At 38.3% G+C, this 17,763-nt stretch overlaps 1 pseudogene; it reads left to right on the forward strand.

The window, feature by feature from the left end:
• The first annotated feature begins 1,421 nt into the window (after positions 1-1,421).
• Positions 1,422-17,763, forward strand: part of LOC104852682 — a 240,159-nt pseudogene continuing 223,817 nt past the window's right edge.

The raw sequence follows: 17,763 nt of genomic DNA on the forward strand, positions 1-17,763 counted from the left end.
CGCACGAGAAGGACTGGTGCCCCGGAGAAGCGGAAGAAACTTCCAGTGCAAACTCCAGCCGTCGCGGCTGCGCTCCCTCACGTTTCCAAACAAAACGCTGCTGTGCGCCCTTGGGCAGCCCATTGTACCCGGGAAGACTGGACCTGAAGATGGGGCTGACACCACCCGCTTGGGAAAGTTCCAGAAACCAAGTCCCCCATCTCGCTAAGGTAATCTCATTTGTCCCGGAGTCAGGACACAACTTCATCTCCAGTGAAGTGAATTCTGACGCTATTCTGACCTTCAGTTATAACAGCTTTGGGTCCAACAAAGCTGGACCTGGTTGGAATGACAGCGCTTATGAAAAAAGGTTCTCTCAGGGTGCAGAGACACCAAAGAGTTTAACAAGCTGGAACCATACTTGGCAAACTGACCAGGAGTATCCGACTGAGTTTGTTGCTCTAAAACCGCAGCCCCAGCCCTAACGTTTGCAAACCCAGGTTTCACCTACCCTGTGTTTAAATTTTACAAGGAATTCTCCAAGCTAACAAAATCAGTTTTGTAGACTTTCATACCCTGGAAGGCCAGTTTGCCTGCAGAATTCTCAGGTATCTGGGCGTTCCACCAGGTAGAAGTTAGTCTTTGGCTGATGACCCCACACCCCTCAGTTTCTGGGCCAGCTCTGTTCAAGAAAAAGCAGCTTTCAGCTTTCTGCACGTGTGGGTTGCTAACCTGGCCCAGTCATCCTAGCTCCAGTCACACCTAGGAATTGCCCTCTTGCCTGCCCCTGCCCAAGAGAACCCAATATGGTTGTCTGCTTTTCCTTTGAAAGGATTCTGGGAAGAGGCCTGTTGAGCAACTGGGATGTGACCTTGGGATTTTCAGTCAGATTTCTTGGGTCCTGGATCCCATGGACTTAGTTTAGAGAAAGAAGAGAACACAGGCTCAGGGTGCTGCCCGGGGAGATTTCCTTTCCATGGAAAGTCAAGTCAAGTTGGTGTCCTCTAAAATATAGAGGCCAGAGCAGTGTTTTCTTTCCTAGCTCTAAGCACAGTAGTATCTCCAAAGGCCCCTAGGAAGTTATTTCAGAAACCAACCCCCTAGACTCCATTTGTCTGGCTAGAACTTTGTCAGTCATATGTAAATGGCCTCCATTTACCACGCACTACTCCATTAAATTTGAGTAAAAATTCATTTTTAAATAATACTTTTTGATATTGAACTATACAAAATCACCAGTGTCCAGGACTGTCTAATGTGATTATGTTTATTTGGTGATGATCAAAGTGTTTTAGAACTGTGCTGTCCAATATAGTGGCTTCATGTGAGTGTGCGGCACTTTGAAATATACCTAGTATGTGGTAAGAAGTGAGTTTTTTTCTTTTTATTTAATCTCCTTTTTTCATTAATTTAAATATGAATGTAAGTGCCTAGGGGCTACCATGTTGGTGTTGAACAGCCTAGGTCTGAACATTTACGATGGGACCCTATTACCAATATTAAGTAGCTTTAAATGTCTAAATAACCTTAAAAGGAATATTGGTGCCTCTGTGTTAAGGTAGGTGGAATTGACCACATTTCTCTTGAATTTATGTGAAGAACTCTTACTCCTCAGCAAAATCACCATCATTAACATCATTGCGTGTTTTCCTTATAAAGGTAAAGAACACCAATATGAAACTTTTTAATAACTTTTACTCTTGATAGAGTCACAGATTGGCATGTGAACCTGAGAACGTGAATACAGCTGAGTGTGGTACCACACAACTGTATGTAATCTCTGCATTCTGAAGGCAGAGGCAGGAGGATTGCAGGTTTGAGCCAATGTGGGCAACCAAGCAAGATCTTGTCTCAGAAAAGGGTTAGGGACAGAGCTCAGTTCCAAGCCTTTGAGTTCAAGCCTCAGTACCACAAAAAAAAAAAGTGAGTATTTTGAAGCCTATTGAAGTAAATGTGCTTATGTATTTTGAAATGTATTTATAAATACTAACATTAATTCTTCTCTGCTATACTGTATACACAGTTATATGAGGTACAGAATGTTCAAAGAGAGAGATCACAGGGGATACCATGAGCCCTGTGATAACTGTGGAGTAAATGTTTTTTTTTATATATAGATAATTCAGTCACTTTTGCACAGAAATCACTCAGATCATCTTACAAGATTACATATCTGAAACTTACTCTCTCCAGTATCTCAGAATCTAAGTTTGAGTTAAGGTAGCCCAGCTCTGAGAGCTTCTTGACAAACAGGTCTGCCTACTGCTCCCTCAGGCTTTAAGAACATCATACCACTTGAAGTTTCAGGACTTCATAGGTCCTTTCAGAGTTCTCACTGTGTTTGTAATTGTTCCACTGTAGAAGGTTCTATGGAAACTGAGAAATCACCTGTTAGCCATACCGACATATACATAGTCCAGTAAAACTGTATTGCATCAAATGTTGCTTAAGGGTGGCAGATGGGCCACATTCCAAAGCGTCTATGCTGCGAATCCTGTCTTGCTATGTTGTGCAAGACTTGTAGGAGAGACCAGAGAAGCTGTCAGAGATGCTTTGTTTTTCTCCTTAATAAATGATTAGCTGAGTTATATTTTGTGCATGTAAATATATATAATAAACGTGTGTTAAGTATGTATTTGTATGTGTATAATAAATGTTTATATTCGTTTTTGTTGTTAGCAATTTTATTTATATGCCGTTTTTCCTTCTCTACCAGACTATAGGATTCTGGAAGCTTTTCAAAGCGTTTCTTTCCACTTTCCATCATCCTCTATTATATTTGTTACTCTAGAAACTTTTAGACTGATTATCTAGACTGAGTTAGATAATCTTGATGTCTTGTCAAACTCAATACAACTTCCTTTTTTATTTATCTGTCTACATATTACATCGTTAGTCTACCCCACTACAGTATTAGCTCCATCATACCCTCTTATTTAATTTTTATGGCATGTACTATTGGTTGCTGCCGAAGAGCCATTCCCAAATTTTCCTCTCTTAGAGCTAATCATTTTCCCCACATCTTTTGCAATTATTATGGCCTACATCTTTCTAGCCAAAAATAATCAAAGGCTGTGCTAATATGATAGATACCACATATGGGTATATAAATTTAAATTCAAATTAATTACAATTAAATAAAACAAAAAAATCCTATTTTTTCATCATGCTAGTCTTAAAGTGTATGTCTTTTTAGTCACCACAGACTTGTGAATATAACATCACAAAAACTTTTGTATGTATGTATTAAAAAGAGGTTAACAAGAGATTTCAGTCCTATCATTTCTATTTGTCTCTCTTTGGAAATGGTCCCGTGAGAACGTTATACGTAGTGCTGAACTAGGTTTTTTGTGATCCCAAGGCAAAATGCCTAAGGGAAATTTTTAAAAATAATAAGGTAATAGAAAACAGGAAATCATTTGCTTTGAAGAGGTCATAGTTGATCTACTAATGAAGCTTCTGGACTTCTTTTTATCAGTAGTGAATATTCTACAGTTAAGTCACTGTTATTGTGATTTTCTAACACCTACAACAGTGCTGGAATATAGAACACGAAAAGATTTGCAGATTCATGTAGTTTAAATCTTATTATTTTTATGCTTCAAACATCTAAGTTCTTCATCTATATTATCTGGCAAGTAAAAGTTTTATTGAATTGTGTATGTTGGATAACTGGTCAAAAACTTCTGGCTAAAGTCAGCTAGCTTGAAATAACTGACTGAAGTTCAGTCTTCTTTGGTTGGATGGAAATATGTAATATGATCAGATTAATAGCAGGAAAGAACAACAACATTTAGCTCTTAAAATGTTTTGTTGACACCTTTAATAAGCCCTGCTAATAAACAGATTTTCTCTGTTTATTTTTGTATCATTTAATGTTAATCTATTTATTGTGACAGCTGTAGTTTCTATTTTTAGTCCTTACGTAGCATGTGCTAGAATGTGTCCTTGGTCATTACCCAGGGCCCAGATAGGATCAGCAGTACTATTTCAAATGTCCCTCTACCCTCATTAGTGTTGGCCTCTTTGCTGGCTTCCTAGTTAAAAGAAATGGTGACTGTCAGCAAGTCACTATATCTCACCTTTTGAAATGAGAGTTTGAATTGGGACCAGTTTAAAGTACTATAATTTTTGCCTGCTGAACCATGAATCCTTCTTTTGTCTACTGTATGCAGACTGTTATTAGAATGTATCCCTGTGACAGTTAAAGATTTTGTTTAGATGATCAAATACTTTTCTGTCATTTTTTTCCTTACGTTCTACAGTTTGATTACCATCATTTGTAAATATAAGGCAGGAAATTTGAAGCACAAATTGGCGATGTCATTTGAGGGATTGATACAACAGTAGTCTTCATGTATACATATGGCAGTGGAGGCTCAAGTAGATGTTACGGAACAGAAGGCTCACAGTCCAAATTAAGATATCCAGATCACATTGAAACAAATAGTGAGAAACAGACAGGAAAGAGATAAGATAGGCTAGCCTGTAAAAGAAAGGGTACAAATACATAAAGGATCACACAGTCTGAATATTGGATAAGAAAATGTTTCTATAAACTGTCTGGATTAGTTCATCTGTCTGCCACTGTCCCTTCTAACATGACCACTTCCGTCCTCACTGATGGTGTGGTTACATGGCCCAGACTTGAGTTCTGAAAACAGGGTGCCTGACAATACAAAATTTCTAAAAGCCATTTGTTTTGGAGAGATGCAAGAGCATTGGTACCTGGCTCTGATTACAACTTGCCAAATAGCCAGTTGGTAGCTCTGGACTTTATGTGTGTGCTTCTTGTTCAGAAAATACATGGTGCCACATTACATGTCTCCCCTGGCTGTCTGATTTTCAGCCCAATAAGTATAGCGTCATTTCCCTCAGGTACAGTTATTGAACCATGAAAATTGGGAGCCTCCTCAGACCTTCCATTCTTTTCAGTGTATGAGTAATTTTCACATTTATTCTATCATTCCTATCTGCTCACCACAGCTCTATTGCTCTTTTCTATATCTACCATATTTCATAAAGCTGTTTGTTTCTAAATATCGTTTTTTCTTCCTTTCCCCCTGCCTCAGTTTTAGTCACTTTTCTCATTGCTGAGAAAATACAGACCTCACAGACAATACAGACCTCACACCTTCACCTTAAGACAGGAGAGGTTTATTTTGGCTCACATTTCAGCTCCTGGGTGGAGTGTTGCAGAGAAGAAACAGCATAACAGAGGAGCATGACCGAAAGATCTGGTGGAGGCAAGCTCACCTCATGGAGACAAGAAGCAGAGAGTGAATGAAGGAAGGGGCTCAGAAGGGAGATAACTTTTAGAGGTCAGGCCCCCCTTTAGAGGTAACCTACCTCTTTGAACCAGTCCTTACCTCTTAACAGCAAGGCAGCTATAATGTCCCCATAATCCAATTAACTTCCAAAAGACCTGCATGAGGCTCTTGGGGCACATCTACATATAAGCCATAACACCCCCTTATTTACTATTACAGCATTAAAAAATAACCAAAGAAACAACAGAGTTTGAGGGAAATTTAGAATTGTAATACATTCTAGATATGAAGGTAATTTTCCCAAATATTAGTATTTGCTGAGTGAGTATCAACATCCTAAATGTAACCAGTCTTGTATACTGGCTGTGTTGGTTATTATCAGCTTGTGTCCTATATATAAACTGTGTTTAATGTCTTATTAATTGACTAATAACAATGATAGACTTAGTAACAGAATTGCCAATTCTGACGTTTTCATCTTTTTAGAATGTTAATACATTTAATCTGTCATTATTTGTATGTGTGTATAAATTTATATTTGGAGATATTTAGATTTATTTGGATGTGTGTGTGTGTGTGTGTGTGTGTGCATGTGTGCATGCCTAGGGCCTTGCACATACTAGGCAAGGTCTTTACCACTTAGCTACACTCCACTTTTTTTTTGTTGTTGTTGTTGTTATTGTTGTTGTTGTTTTCTTTTGGTACTGGGGATCGAACTCGGGTCCTTGTGCTTACAAGGCAGAGGGCAGAATCACTGAGCTAAATCCCTGGCCCTCCACTGCTATTTTTAACACCATTTTTTTTATCGCTTAGAGGCCTGAAACATATTTACATCATAAAGAATTTGTGCAAATTAGTCAAACTTAAAAAATTTAAACAAATTATTTCAACCATTACCCAATTTTCCTACTTTAATAGGATTGGTCTCCTCTATATTTCAGCAAATCAAGTCACATTTATGCTTTTTAATGTAACTCAAAGAATGCTAAAACATAGGAGAAAGGGCTAATATACAGGAAAAGAACATTGATCTTGATGTCAGGAGATCAAGATTAAAATGTTGACTCTAGCTGTATTACTTTAGGCATATTGCATAACTTATTGGCACCTCATTTTCTTCATAAACTTTGAGGTTTAATTTAAATATAATTTAACATTGAAAGCATATGGCACATGACTTGCAAATAATAGGTACCCCATAAATGTAAGTGTAATCTGGCTCATTGCCTTATATTCCAGATGAAGCATCTAAAATCTAGAGATTAAATTACTGTGTCCAGGGTCACATCCTTAGATCTTGCAAAAGCCTCAAAGACATGAGGAAACTTTTCAAGTGTAATTTTTTTCCTTTACATACCTATAATTAGACTTTCCTATAAACCTGGTCAAGCATTATGATTTAGATAAGTCACTCACGAAATATCTCCATTTCCCAACCTGCAAAATTAAGGAATAATAATTGTCTTCTACCTTCTAATAATATTAGGTAAAGAAGTACTACGTGGAAGAAACTACTGGGAAAAGCATTCTGTGCAATCATAACACATCATTACAAACACTATAAATTATAAAAAATCCTTTTTATCTTTCATGGCCCTACATTACAATTACATGTATCGACTCCTTTCATCTCTGAATCTCTGACTTCCTCCAAAATAAGTGCCTTGGCCATTGTTAGACAGTGCTTCTCCAAGCAAGGCAAAATGCAGAATGAACACGATGATAGAGAAAACTCAAGGGGAAGCAAGCCAGATTCTCCACAATGTCTATCTTTTACAGTCCTGTGTGTAGAGTTAATTACCTCAATTGTCTTCATCCCTCTCAAGTAAATACCCATTGCTCTACAAACTGATACACCTAAATGTAGCAGAGATGCTTCTGCAAGCACATTGCGTGGGTGAAGGAAAGCTTTTGTCTTACTACTGTATCGCCAGCACTTTGAATAGTGCCTAGCATACAGTAGGCATTCCATAAATATCTAATGAATGAATGAATGAATAGATGAATAATAATATTTCTCCATTCATTAATTTGTTTTTTCATGATAACTAAATAGCCACAGCTTAATCCCTCTTTGGTAGTTTAAGTGAAACTTTTTTTTAATGAACTCTCAGATGAATTGAGTGTACATTGAAATTTCCCTTACTTGCACTTATTCCTTAAAACATTTTGAATGTTTGATCCCATCATTACTAGATTATAAATGATAAAACCCCAGCACTCTGACTCCGTATCCAGCCCCAGTCAAGAAAATTACTCATCTATTTGAAACCTGCTTGGCAGTGAGGGCTCTGTATATTAAATTCTAAATCTACTTAATTAGCTTCTCTAGTCTCCATTATATAAAGCTCAGTCTCTTTTGATGGACATAAGTAATAAAAACAACCTTTCTGGCAAGTAATATGGCAATGTGTAGTCTCAAGCTGAGTGAAAGACTTTGCCAAGGACACTGTCCAAAGCTGACTCATTTTAACTGAATCTAGTTACTTAGTTAGTGAAGAATAATTGTTGCTTTTATTTCTCCTTCTTCTATGTATCCAAATTCCTCCTCTCCTCATTACAACAGAACTTTGAAAAGAGGAATAGTCAAGAGTTAGGTCCCTCACCATAACATGAAATATTTTCCAAACTCCTCCAGTAGTCATCAGAACTCTCAGTAAAATTGACACAATATAACTCCAACTTGTTCTAATTCAAGGGGAGTCTATTGGTTCATGTAAACGGGAAGTTGTTTTGGGAATAGCCGGATTCAAAATCTGTAACAATGCCTCCAGTTCTCTCTACCTCTTAATTCTTTGTTGGCTTTGTTCAGCTAGATCTACTCACCCTGCACTTGGAGCATCACTGCAAGTCCTTTTCTTGTAGCATCCCCAGATTGTAAAATTTCAGCAAAACCAAACAAAGTCTAAAGCAACTGACCCCTCCACACACCCCAGTTCCTAGTGAGGGATGTAATTGGCCTGTCTTGGGTCACATCTCTAAAGAGGACCATTGTAGGAGTGCAGCCCTCTGATTGGCCTGGCTTGAGCAGAAAATATACCATCTGGAACAGTGGTAGGACTAGGTTACTTCCACAAATTGATGTTTGATGGCAAAACAAAATAGTCCACTATGCTATCTTCACCCCAAGAGTATATGACGTAGAATAATAATAAGAAAAAGTAACAAGATGTTCACCATATATAAATCTGGATGGCAGAGTTGCAAGTGAATTTCATTTTATTTATGTCCTTCCTCCCTCTCCTCCTTTGCAGACTCTCTCTCCTGTTTACTACCCATCTTTCTTTCCCCCTTTCTTTTCTCTCTTTTCTTTTCGTTCCTTCACCATTCTGAGGATTGAACCCAGGTCTTCACACTATTACTACATCCCTGGCACTTATTAAATATTTTTTTGAGGCAGAGTCTCACTAAATTGCAAAATCACCCAGGCTGGGTTTGAATTTATGATCCTCCTTCCTCACCCTCCAGGTTGCTTGGATTTGGGTATGTTCCACCATGCTGGGCTGCTTCTTTATGTTTTTAAAATTGTTATTTGTGATTTTTATACATCACTTACTAATATTTAAAAGTTTACATATGTCAGAAATTTATTTTATTGTATTCATAACATAAAACATAAAAATTAAACATTTAACTAATTTAAAAATTGCAATATATATGATGGAGAAAAAACTTAAGGACAAGAAAGTGTTCACCTACTTAATAAAAAATAGATGAAAGATATGAATAACTATCTCAGCTCACCAAAAGAGAAAAATAAAAGGTTGTAACATAAAAAGGTGCATAGCATCACCAATCATTAAAGAAATCCAAGTAGAGAAGCAAAACCCACTAATAAAAACAGAGATAACAATTTTCACCCATCATGTTGTGAAAAAACAGACCACGCGATATAGGGCAGACCACATTTTCCTACATAGCCAATACATATTGACTCAGCCTTTTTTGTGGGATGATTTGATACCACTTTCCAAAAAGATGACAGCAAATAAGTTTGATTTAAAAAGCTTCATTTCTAGGACATTTTCCTTTAGACCATGTTATGCTTTGGATATATAATGTCCCCCTAATGGCCTGGGTTTTTTTGTTGTTTTTTGTTTTTTTTTTTTTGGTAGCGGGGATTGAACTCAGGTCCTTGTGCTTACAAGGCAGGCCACCAAACTGCTGAGCTAAATCCCCAGCCCTCCTAATGGCTTCTGGATGGAGCTTTTGTAATGTGATAGGATCAGTAGGCCATTAGCCTCATCAATGGATGAGGTCATGGGCTGTGACCTGAGGATTATATTTTGTCCCCCACCTCTTCTTCTAGGGTTTTCCTCTCATCCTGCTTCCTCTGTCACTCTCTTCCACCATGATATTTCTGCCTTGCCACAGGCCTAAAAGGAATAATCTTAGTCACTTTTTCATTGCTGGGACGAACTACCCAACATCTACAATTTATAGGAACAGAGGTTTATTTTGTTTTTTCTTCCCATTAAATTTATTGGTACATTTAAAGCAAACAATACAGTTACATTTATCATTGAGATCTTGTACCTTTCCATGATACATCTTGGTTCTTGTTTTTTCCCATACCCCTGCCCTCCTGTCACTCCCTTCACCCTTCCCTATTTACAAAGGAGAGGTTTATTTTGGCTCATGGTTTCTAGAGAATTCATTTCATAGTTGGCTGGCTCTAACACACGTAGGGCATGGTTCAAAGGACTTGAAGAAAGCTGCTTAAATTATAGTGGTGGCCAGGAAACTACAGTAAAGGAAAGTATGAGTGAGGGAGATAGATAGCTTACACCTCCAGTGACCCACCTCCAACCAGCCCCACGTCCTAATAGCAACAACTATCATGCTTCCATAATCCAGTCAGCTTCCAAACACAAGAGGCATTGGGGGAACAATTTAGATATAAACTATAACAAGAATAGAGCTCTTGATACCTTGGAAACCATCAGCCCGAACACCTGTGTACCTTTATTTCTTAAAGTGTTTTTCTTGGGCATTGTCCTTGGTCACAGTGATGGAAACCTAACTAATACAGATCAATACATACATGTTGCACAGGGAGCACATATGGAGAATTGGTGTATCTTTTTGTGATGGCAAAATGCTGGAAATAGCATGTGTCAATTGACAGGATGAATAGACATTCATAAATAGAGTTGAATTAATTATGGTCAAGTACAAGTGGAGGGCACTGAAGACTTGGAAAACAGAGTGTGGGGTTCTATAGAGGCTGTGAAAATTCTCTAGGTGGTAAAAGTAGAGATATAGTGGCTTCGTGTGTGTGTGTGTGTGTGTGTGTGTGTACTGTGTATACATGGACTACTTCTGGAAGGATATATAAGGAAATGTTAGTACCTTATTTCTGGGAAAAGCATCAGCAATAAGATGTACACTTCATTGTGCACTCTTTTCTTAAATTATTTGATTCTTTTAAAAGGACTATTTGCACTTCCTTTTTAATAAAGACACAGTGATTTTAAAAATAAACTGAGAGCAAAAAAGAAATAATTTTCAATTATCTGACACCAGTAGACAGCAAGTAATCACAGAGAATATTCTGTTATGGGAGTTCTTTGAAAGGAGCCTCTTAGTTGTGGAAGAGTAAAACTGGTAAAGCAAAGGGGTACCAAGTGCCTTGGAGAGGTCTTCTTTTAATAGGTTAACCAAAAATGCTCTTTTTAATATCCACTCAAATATAGATCTGGGTACTAGGTCATATGTGTAAATTTTCTTAGGAATAAAGGAGATTCTCAGGAGTGAAGGGCTAAAGACTGAAAACCGAGGCTTAAAACCTTTACATTTCTGATGTACTTAAGTGATCTTCAGGCGGTTCTGTTGGGAGTAAGTAACATTTTAGTTGGACCTTGGGAAAGGAAACAGCTTGTGAAAGGCTCCTGCAGCTGCAAGGATAATGGAACATTTGGGAAAGTGAGAAAAGACCGTGGCAATGAAACAGACAGCAAAGTACCATGAGATTAGTGATGTGGGCATAAGTACGATCCATCAGGGCTTGCAACTGGACTTGTACCAAATTAATAATGTTGTTTGGAAGCTACTGATATAACTCAGTGGTAGACGATGTTCTTAGCTTGCAAAAGGTTAGTGCTGGGTTCTATCAACAGCTCCTATTCACCTTAGCCAAAAAAAAGTAATAATACCACTTGAAAGCCATCAAAGGATTTGAAGTAGAGGAAGACATAGTGAAAGCTGCATTTTATGTACTTGTTTTGGCTCCATTGAGGCTGGAGAGGAATGAGGAACAGTACAAGAATGGATTCTAGGAAATAATTAGAAGTCTGTAACTATAAATGAGAAATTCAGGCAGCTCAAAGTAGGACAGTGGGAATGAAGCTGAGGGAAAATGGATATATTTGAATCATACAGAACTTAAAAAACGGCAAGATTCATTGCTGTGGTTGGCGGGTGGACTGAAGGAAAGGGAGATGTCAAAAATGACTCCCAGTGTTATGGTTTGCTTGAGTTGGAAGGGAATTCCTTTCATCAAGCCTGCAAAGTTGAGAGGCAGACAAATTTAAGTGGGAGGATATGAGTGCCATTGGAAGATGTTGAGTCTGAAGTCCATTTTAAATGGGGGAGGGGAGGGAAGGGAAGTGGCCGTGTTGGTTCAGCAGTGTTAGGAATAGGCAAGTTCTCAGCAAGATTTGGAGATTTCCTTTTTCTATTTAGTCACAGTATATGAATTTGATGGGAAGCCATAGGCGTCAAAGAGATTTCCTGAGTAGAAAAATTAGTTGGAAAGGTAAAGGCACTAGACACTTTCTATCCCTAACTGTTGTATGTGGAGAGAGGAGAAGGAAGCTGAGAAACTGTAAGTGAAAGATTGGACCCCAGTGAAAGAGCAATGAGAGAACACAGAACAAAGCCCAAGTGTGGCATTTCAAAAAATAACATAATATATTCCTGTGATCATTTGATTTCTTCTTGTGTTAGAAAATTAATGAGATTATTTAGCGACAAGCAAGAATTGAAGACATCTTTGTTTATCAAGAAAAATATCTATTTTAAATTCTTTATTTTTTGCAATACTGGGGACTGAACCCAGGGCATTCACACTAAGTTACAATCTAAGCCCCCTTATTTTTTTTTTATTTTTTTATTTTGGCACAGGTCTCACTAAGTCACTTTCAGTTACTTGCAGGCTGGGCTTGAACTTGCAGTCCTCCTGCCTCAGCCTCACAAAGTGCTGGGATTATAGGAATGTACAACCACAGCCAGTTTAAATTGTCTATTCTTAAGTTGTTTTCAGGCACATGAATGAAGCTAAACAATAATTTAAATACCAAAACAACAGCAACAAAACTAACACCAGAAGGACAAAATGGCCTGTTTTCATCTATCCTTCCTACTCCAGACCTAATATATCCTTTTATTGTTGGTGGCACCATTTTTTGTGAGATTGCCTCTGAGGTTCACTAATAAGGATGGAACATTGAGACTAGCCCTCATCAGCTTTTACAAGATTCGGGGAGAATGATTATTTTTCTGTGTCTCTGCTGGATTCTTGAAAGACAGAGTTAACTGTTCCTTGCCAGGTGCTATCAGACAGTGGCTTCTCAGGATTCTGTTGCCATCGAGTCCCAATGGAAGACTATCTTATCAACACATCCTTGAGCCAGGCCCAGTCCTTGCCATTTGTGTCTCTAAGGATAAATAACAAAGAAATGTAGTCCTTTATACGTCTCAAAGTTTTACTTTTTGGATAAAACAGATAAAAGTATGGAGAGCGCCTTTCAAAAGGAGTTTGCATTGTCTCCAGCACGCTAGAACAGGCATCAGCAAACTTCTGTGAGACCCGCCAGAGGAGAACGTTAGCCTTTGCCTGCTGTGTGACCTGTTATAACCACGATGGTGGAAACAGCTATAAACAGTGGTGTGTAGATGTATGAATGTGGCTCTGTTCCAATTCTACTTTATTTAAGGATATTAAAATTGGAGTTTCATATAATTTTCACATGAAATTAGTATTTCATATACCTTTTGTGTTAGTCTTGATTTCTGTCCCCTTCTCCTAAGAATACAAAAAACCATAAGAACTTTCAGATTGTAAGCTGACCCTTGCCCTTGATGTTGTGGAATATAATGGTAAGTTTTCACTTAATTGGTCACTACCTGATTACATCTCCAAATAACTAATTCAGGAAATTCAATTCCATGTGTTAAAAATGAAAATATTACACTTTAGAGGGGAAACTCCTTGGCAAATATTGGAGTCCAGTTCCTCCAGGATTCTTAGGGCAATCTTAGCAGTCTGCACCATCCAGGCATGGCCATTTGCTTGGGATTGATAAGACGTAACGGTGACAGCTCTGATAAGGCTTCCAGCTACAAATTCTCACCACTCAAGCCGTGGCCAGATCAGAACTGTTGTCAGTAAAGATGGTGTCTGTCAATCTGTGTGTTGCAAAAACTAGCACAGAGCTGTGATTGTTGCAGGAGATGTTTGAAATGTAATTATAAGCACTTAGAGCCATTTTTGAGAGGGAGTTTAACTCAAGAAGTTCTTCTTTTGGTATCAACCTGCAAAATCAATATGGATTTTGAATTGCATTTTAAATGCTTAGAGCTTTTAGCCTAAAATTACCTCGGGCCAGTAATGTCTAGTGGGGAGAATGTGGGGCAACGCTTTCTCATTTCAATGCATTCTCGGTTGTTTCATTCTTTGTATTTATCCAGGGTACCCGTTAGAAATTTAAACAAAGAGGTTACACAAATTCCTTCTGACTATTTTATACTCAAGATGATCTGATGAACTCTGTCAAAGAAGTAACATTACTTCTCCATAGAATATATTCTTTAAATAAAATCAGCTCATTCTGATGATTTAGGATCAACCTTTTCTTTCATTCTTTCCCTCCCTCCCCTCCCTCTCTCTCTCTCTCTCTCTCTTCCTCTCTCCATCCCTCCTTCCCCCTCTTCTTTCTTTCTTTCTCTTTTGGTTTTTTGAGACAAAGTTTTACTACGTATTTTAGGCTGGCCTTGAACGCACTGTGTAGCCTAGGCAGGCCTCAAACTCATGGCAGTCCTCCTGTCCCAGCCACCTTGGGATTATAGGCATACTCCACCACACCCAGGCTCAAGTTTTTCTTTATTTCATATTTTTACTCTATTCCTTATTCAAGATACAGACCAAGAGAGGATGTTCTACACAGGTAATTTTGTAAAATGATCAATCAAAAGACAAAAACATTTGGAGGTCCTCAGACTTTGATAATAAGGTACTGTATTGTCAACTCAGGCTGCTGTAATACTATAGACAAGGTGGCTTAAATGATGAAAATTTACTTAATTTGTTACAATTCTGGGGGAAAGGTAGCTCAAGATCAAATGCAAACCAGTCCAGTTTCTGATGAAGATTCCTCCTGTCTTGCCAATGGCCACTGCTTTCTCACTGTGTCCTCACATGGAAGAGGGAGGAAAGGAGATGAGCGAGAAGCAGAGAGAAAGTGGGAAAGCATTTGGGTGTCTCATTTCATAAGGACATTCAATCCAAGATTCTGAGCTCCACCCTTCTGACCTCATTGAACCTTAATTACCTTCATTTAGGTCTTATCAACAAACACAGTAAAAAAAATCAGGGTTAAATCTCAAACATGAACTTTAGGGAAACCTAATTCAGTCTATAACTGGTAATGTAAAAATCTAATTTCAACACTGGCACAGAGTGCATGCCTATAATACCAGCTATTTTGGAGGCTGCTGCAGGAGGATCACGAAAACAAGATCAGCCTGGGCAAGTGAAAGAGACACTTTCTCAAAATAAAAACGGACTGGGGACATAGGTCAGTGGTAGAGTCCTTACCTAGCATGAGGACTGAGTTCAATCCTTATATGGAAAAAAAAAAATCTGTAAATTTTAAGCTTTCCAAAAATTTTTTCAAAAATGAACCTTAGAAGAGTAGTCAGGTTCGTGAAGCTAAAGCAGACTTTCTGGCTGACAAATATGCTAAGATAGCAATTACATTGAAAATGCTTCCTCAGCTGTCCAATATTATGCTTCCTTTTCAGAGACGTGAGGGCTGAGCGAAAACTTCCAGTGTTGAATGTGTAATGATAAGCACGTATGAAAACATATTCTTATACATTAAGCCCTGTTCTCTCACGGCAACCTGTAATTTCCCTTATTATATTCCATTATACTACCTGAACCTAAATCAGCCCAGTGGCTGAACACATAGTCCTCAAGTGAACTTGCATACTAGCACAAGAGAGCTAACATCGCACTGTCAGCAGATAGGCTTTGAAGTTGTACATGGTTTGGGTGTGCTGTGGAAACGGCGCACATGACAGCTGCAGGGACACCCTGCAAAAGTAGAACAGAAGTCAGTTTCAGTGGAGGCCGTCCTGCTGTGCACGGTGTTAGCTATTTTCAAAAACAGATCACATGCTAGTTGCCAGGCACCTGAAGCAAATTCCTTGGCTATCAAATAGGCTTAGATAGCAGCTTCTCTAGAAATCTCTTCTCTGACCACTGAATACTTCCCCTTGCTCTGCCTTCTTCAGGGAAAGAAAAACTCTGTTTAGGGAATCAAAGGCATAACAACTGGAGCACTGGAGGCTGAGAAAGTCAACTGGAATCAGGCTAAGTTTTTATTCACACAGATGGCTTGAGAGACACCCAAATGGTCACTTTTTCTCTCCTCCATTCCTTGCAAAAATGTAGTCCACACACAGAAAGATACAAAATAGCAAATGTTAAAATGTTAAAAGTTTCTTTCCTAAATATTGGTAGGAGCACTTTGAGTTCTCATATTGGTCAGGGAACCACAATTTGCACCATCTACTAGAAGCATAATACTGGTAAAACCGTAAAAGTAAGGATGAGAACCAGCTGCCAAGGGGTTCTTTCTCCATTGGCAAATTAATTTAACTTGGACCTCAGAGTTTCATAGTTTCATAGATAGGTAATGCTCTGACCATTGTCTACCTGTCTTTAGGATGTTAGAGGCTTTTGTTTCCAAACAATCCGCTGCCACTGATATAGCTGAGCATCATCAGTTGGCCAATTCCTTTGTTCTTCTGTAACAGTAGAGATAAGCAGTTCATTCACCAGGGAGGTCATTAGAGATATTCCACAAATACTTTCACTCACAACTATTTTGCCTTCCTTACCACGCTCCATCCTCTGGATAAACAGAATGGGCCAAGCAGCCAAACAAGCTAGATTATCTGAGGAACTTAATTTGTCTTACCTCAAATATTGGCTTAGCCCCAGTGACCCTTCCCAGTCAGCACTGATTATCCCTTTATGAGATAATTATTGTCAGTCCAATGATTCTTACTCTTTCTGATCTTAAATTCTAATCTGATTCAATCTAATATACAATGTTTTTCAGACTCACTCCTTCATATCACCAGAAGATCAATTATGTCTTTTCCTAGACTTCATTCCGCAACTCACCCTTGAGCTTCAGATTAGAGACCTAGTCTTCTGAAAAAGACCCCTGACCAGATAGAAAGGACCTGACTCTTACCTCCAAACCATCAACACAGCTGTAAAACTATAAAGAGCATAACCATGCATATATTTAAACATCAAAATTGAAGTGGAATTGATAGAGGTATAGATTTGTTCACTCTTGTTTCCAAATATAATTGCTTAATGACTATCTAATGGTTGTCTTGCACAAGAAAGAAAGGAGATGGGATAATGTGCAGTGGTTAACTTTAAATGTCAATGTGATTGGCTAAAAGATGCTTGTAAGGCATTGTTTCTGGTGTTCTCACAGGTTGTTTCAAGAAAATATTAGCATTTGAATTGGTGACTAAAAGAAAATCACTCTCAGCAGTGTAAGTGGATTTCATCCTATCTGTTTTGGGCCCAAATAGAACAAAAAAGACTTAAGAATGCCAAATTTACTCTTTTTACTTGAGCTGAGCCATACTTCTTCCCCTGCACTTGGATGGGTGCTGCCTGTTCTCAGGTCTCAGGCTTGGACTGGAACTACGTCACCTTGGTTCCTTGTTTTCTTGGGTCTCCAGCTTCCCAGTCTCCATAATCATAGTCATTCCCAATCTTCCTTCTATCCCTTTGTTGCTTTTTATAACTCTGTATACTATTATTTCCATTTTTCTGGAGAATCCTGACACAAGGCCAAACACATACCTTCAATGCTCTTCTCTGGACCTGACAAAAAGACGCAAGAATCCTCCCCTTTTAACTCTAGCCAACTTTTCATTCTCATCTTATGCGTAATTAGCTAAAATTAAAACTGTTTGTCTCTGGAAATTGATTAGACATATTCTTTTCAGATAACAGGCTAAGATTTTCCCAGATTGCCAAATGATTACAACTATAATTCTCTTGTATCTTGTCAATTAGCTGTTATCAAAGTCTAAGGCAATAACATTTTACTGAAAAACTAATCTTTTCATCAGGACTGTAGTCCCCGTTAAAACAGAATGGCCAAGATCTACCTCTTGTCCAGTTTTTGTCTTTAACAGGTCTGAGGCGGGTGAGGAGAGAAATTTCCATCCTTCTTCAACCTGTGCTTGTTTA

Source organism: Fukomys damarensis, unplaced genomic scaffold, assembly GCF_012274545.1.
Source record: "Fukomys damarensis isolate Sample0158 unplaced genomic scaffold, DMR_v1.0_HiC HiC_scaffold_35, whole genome shotgun sequence".
NCBI lineage: Eukaryota > Metazoa > Chordata > Mammalia > Rodentia > Bathyergidae > Fukomys > Fukomys damarensis.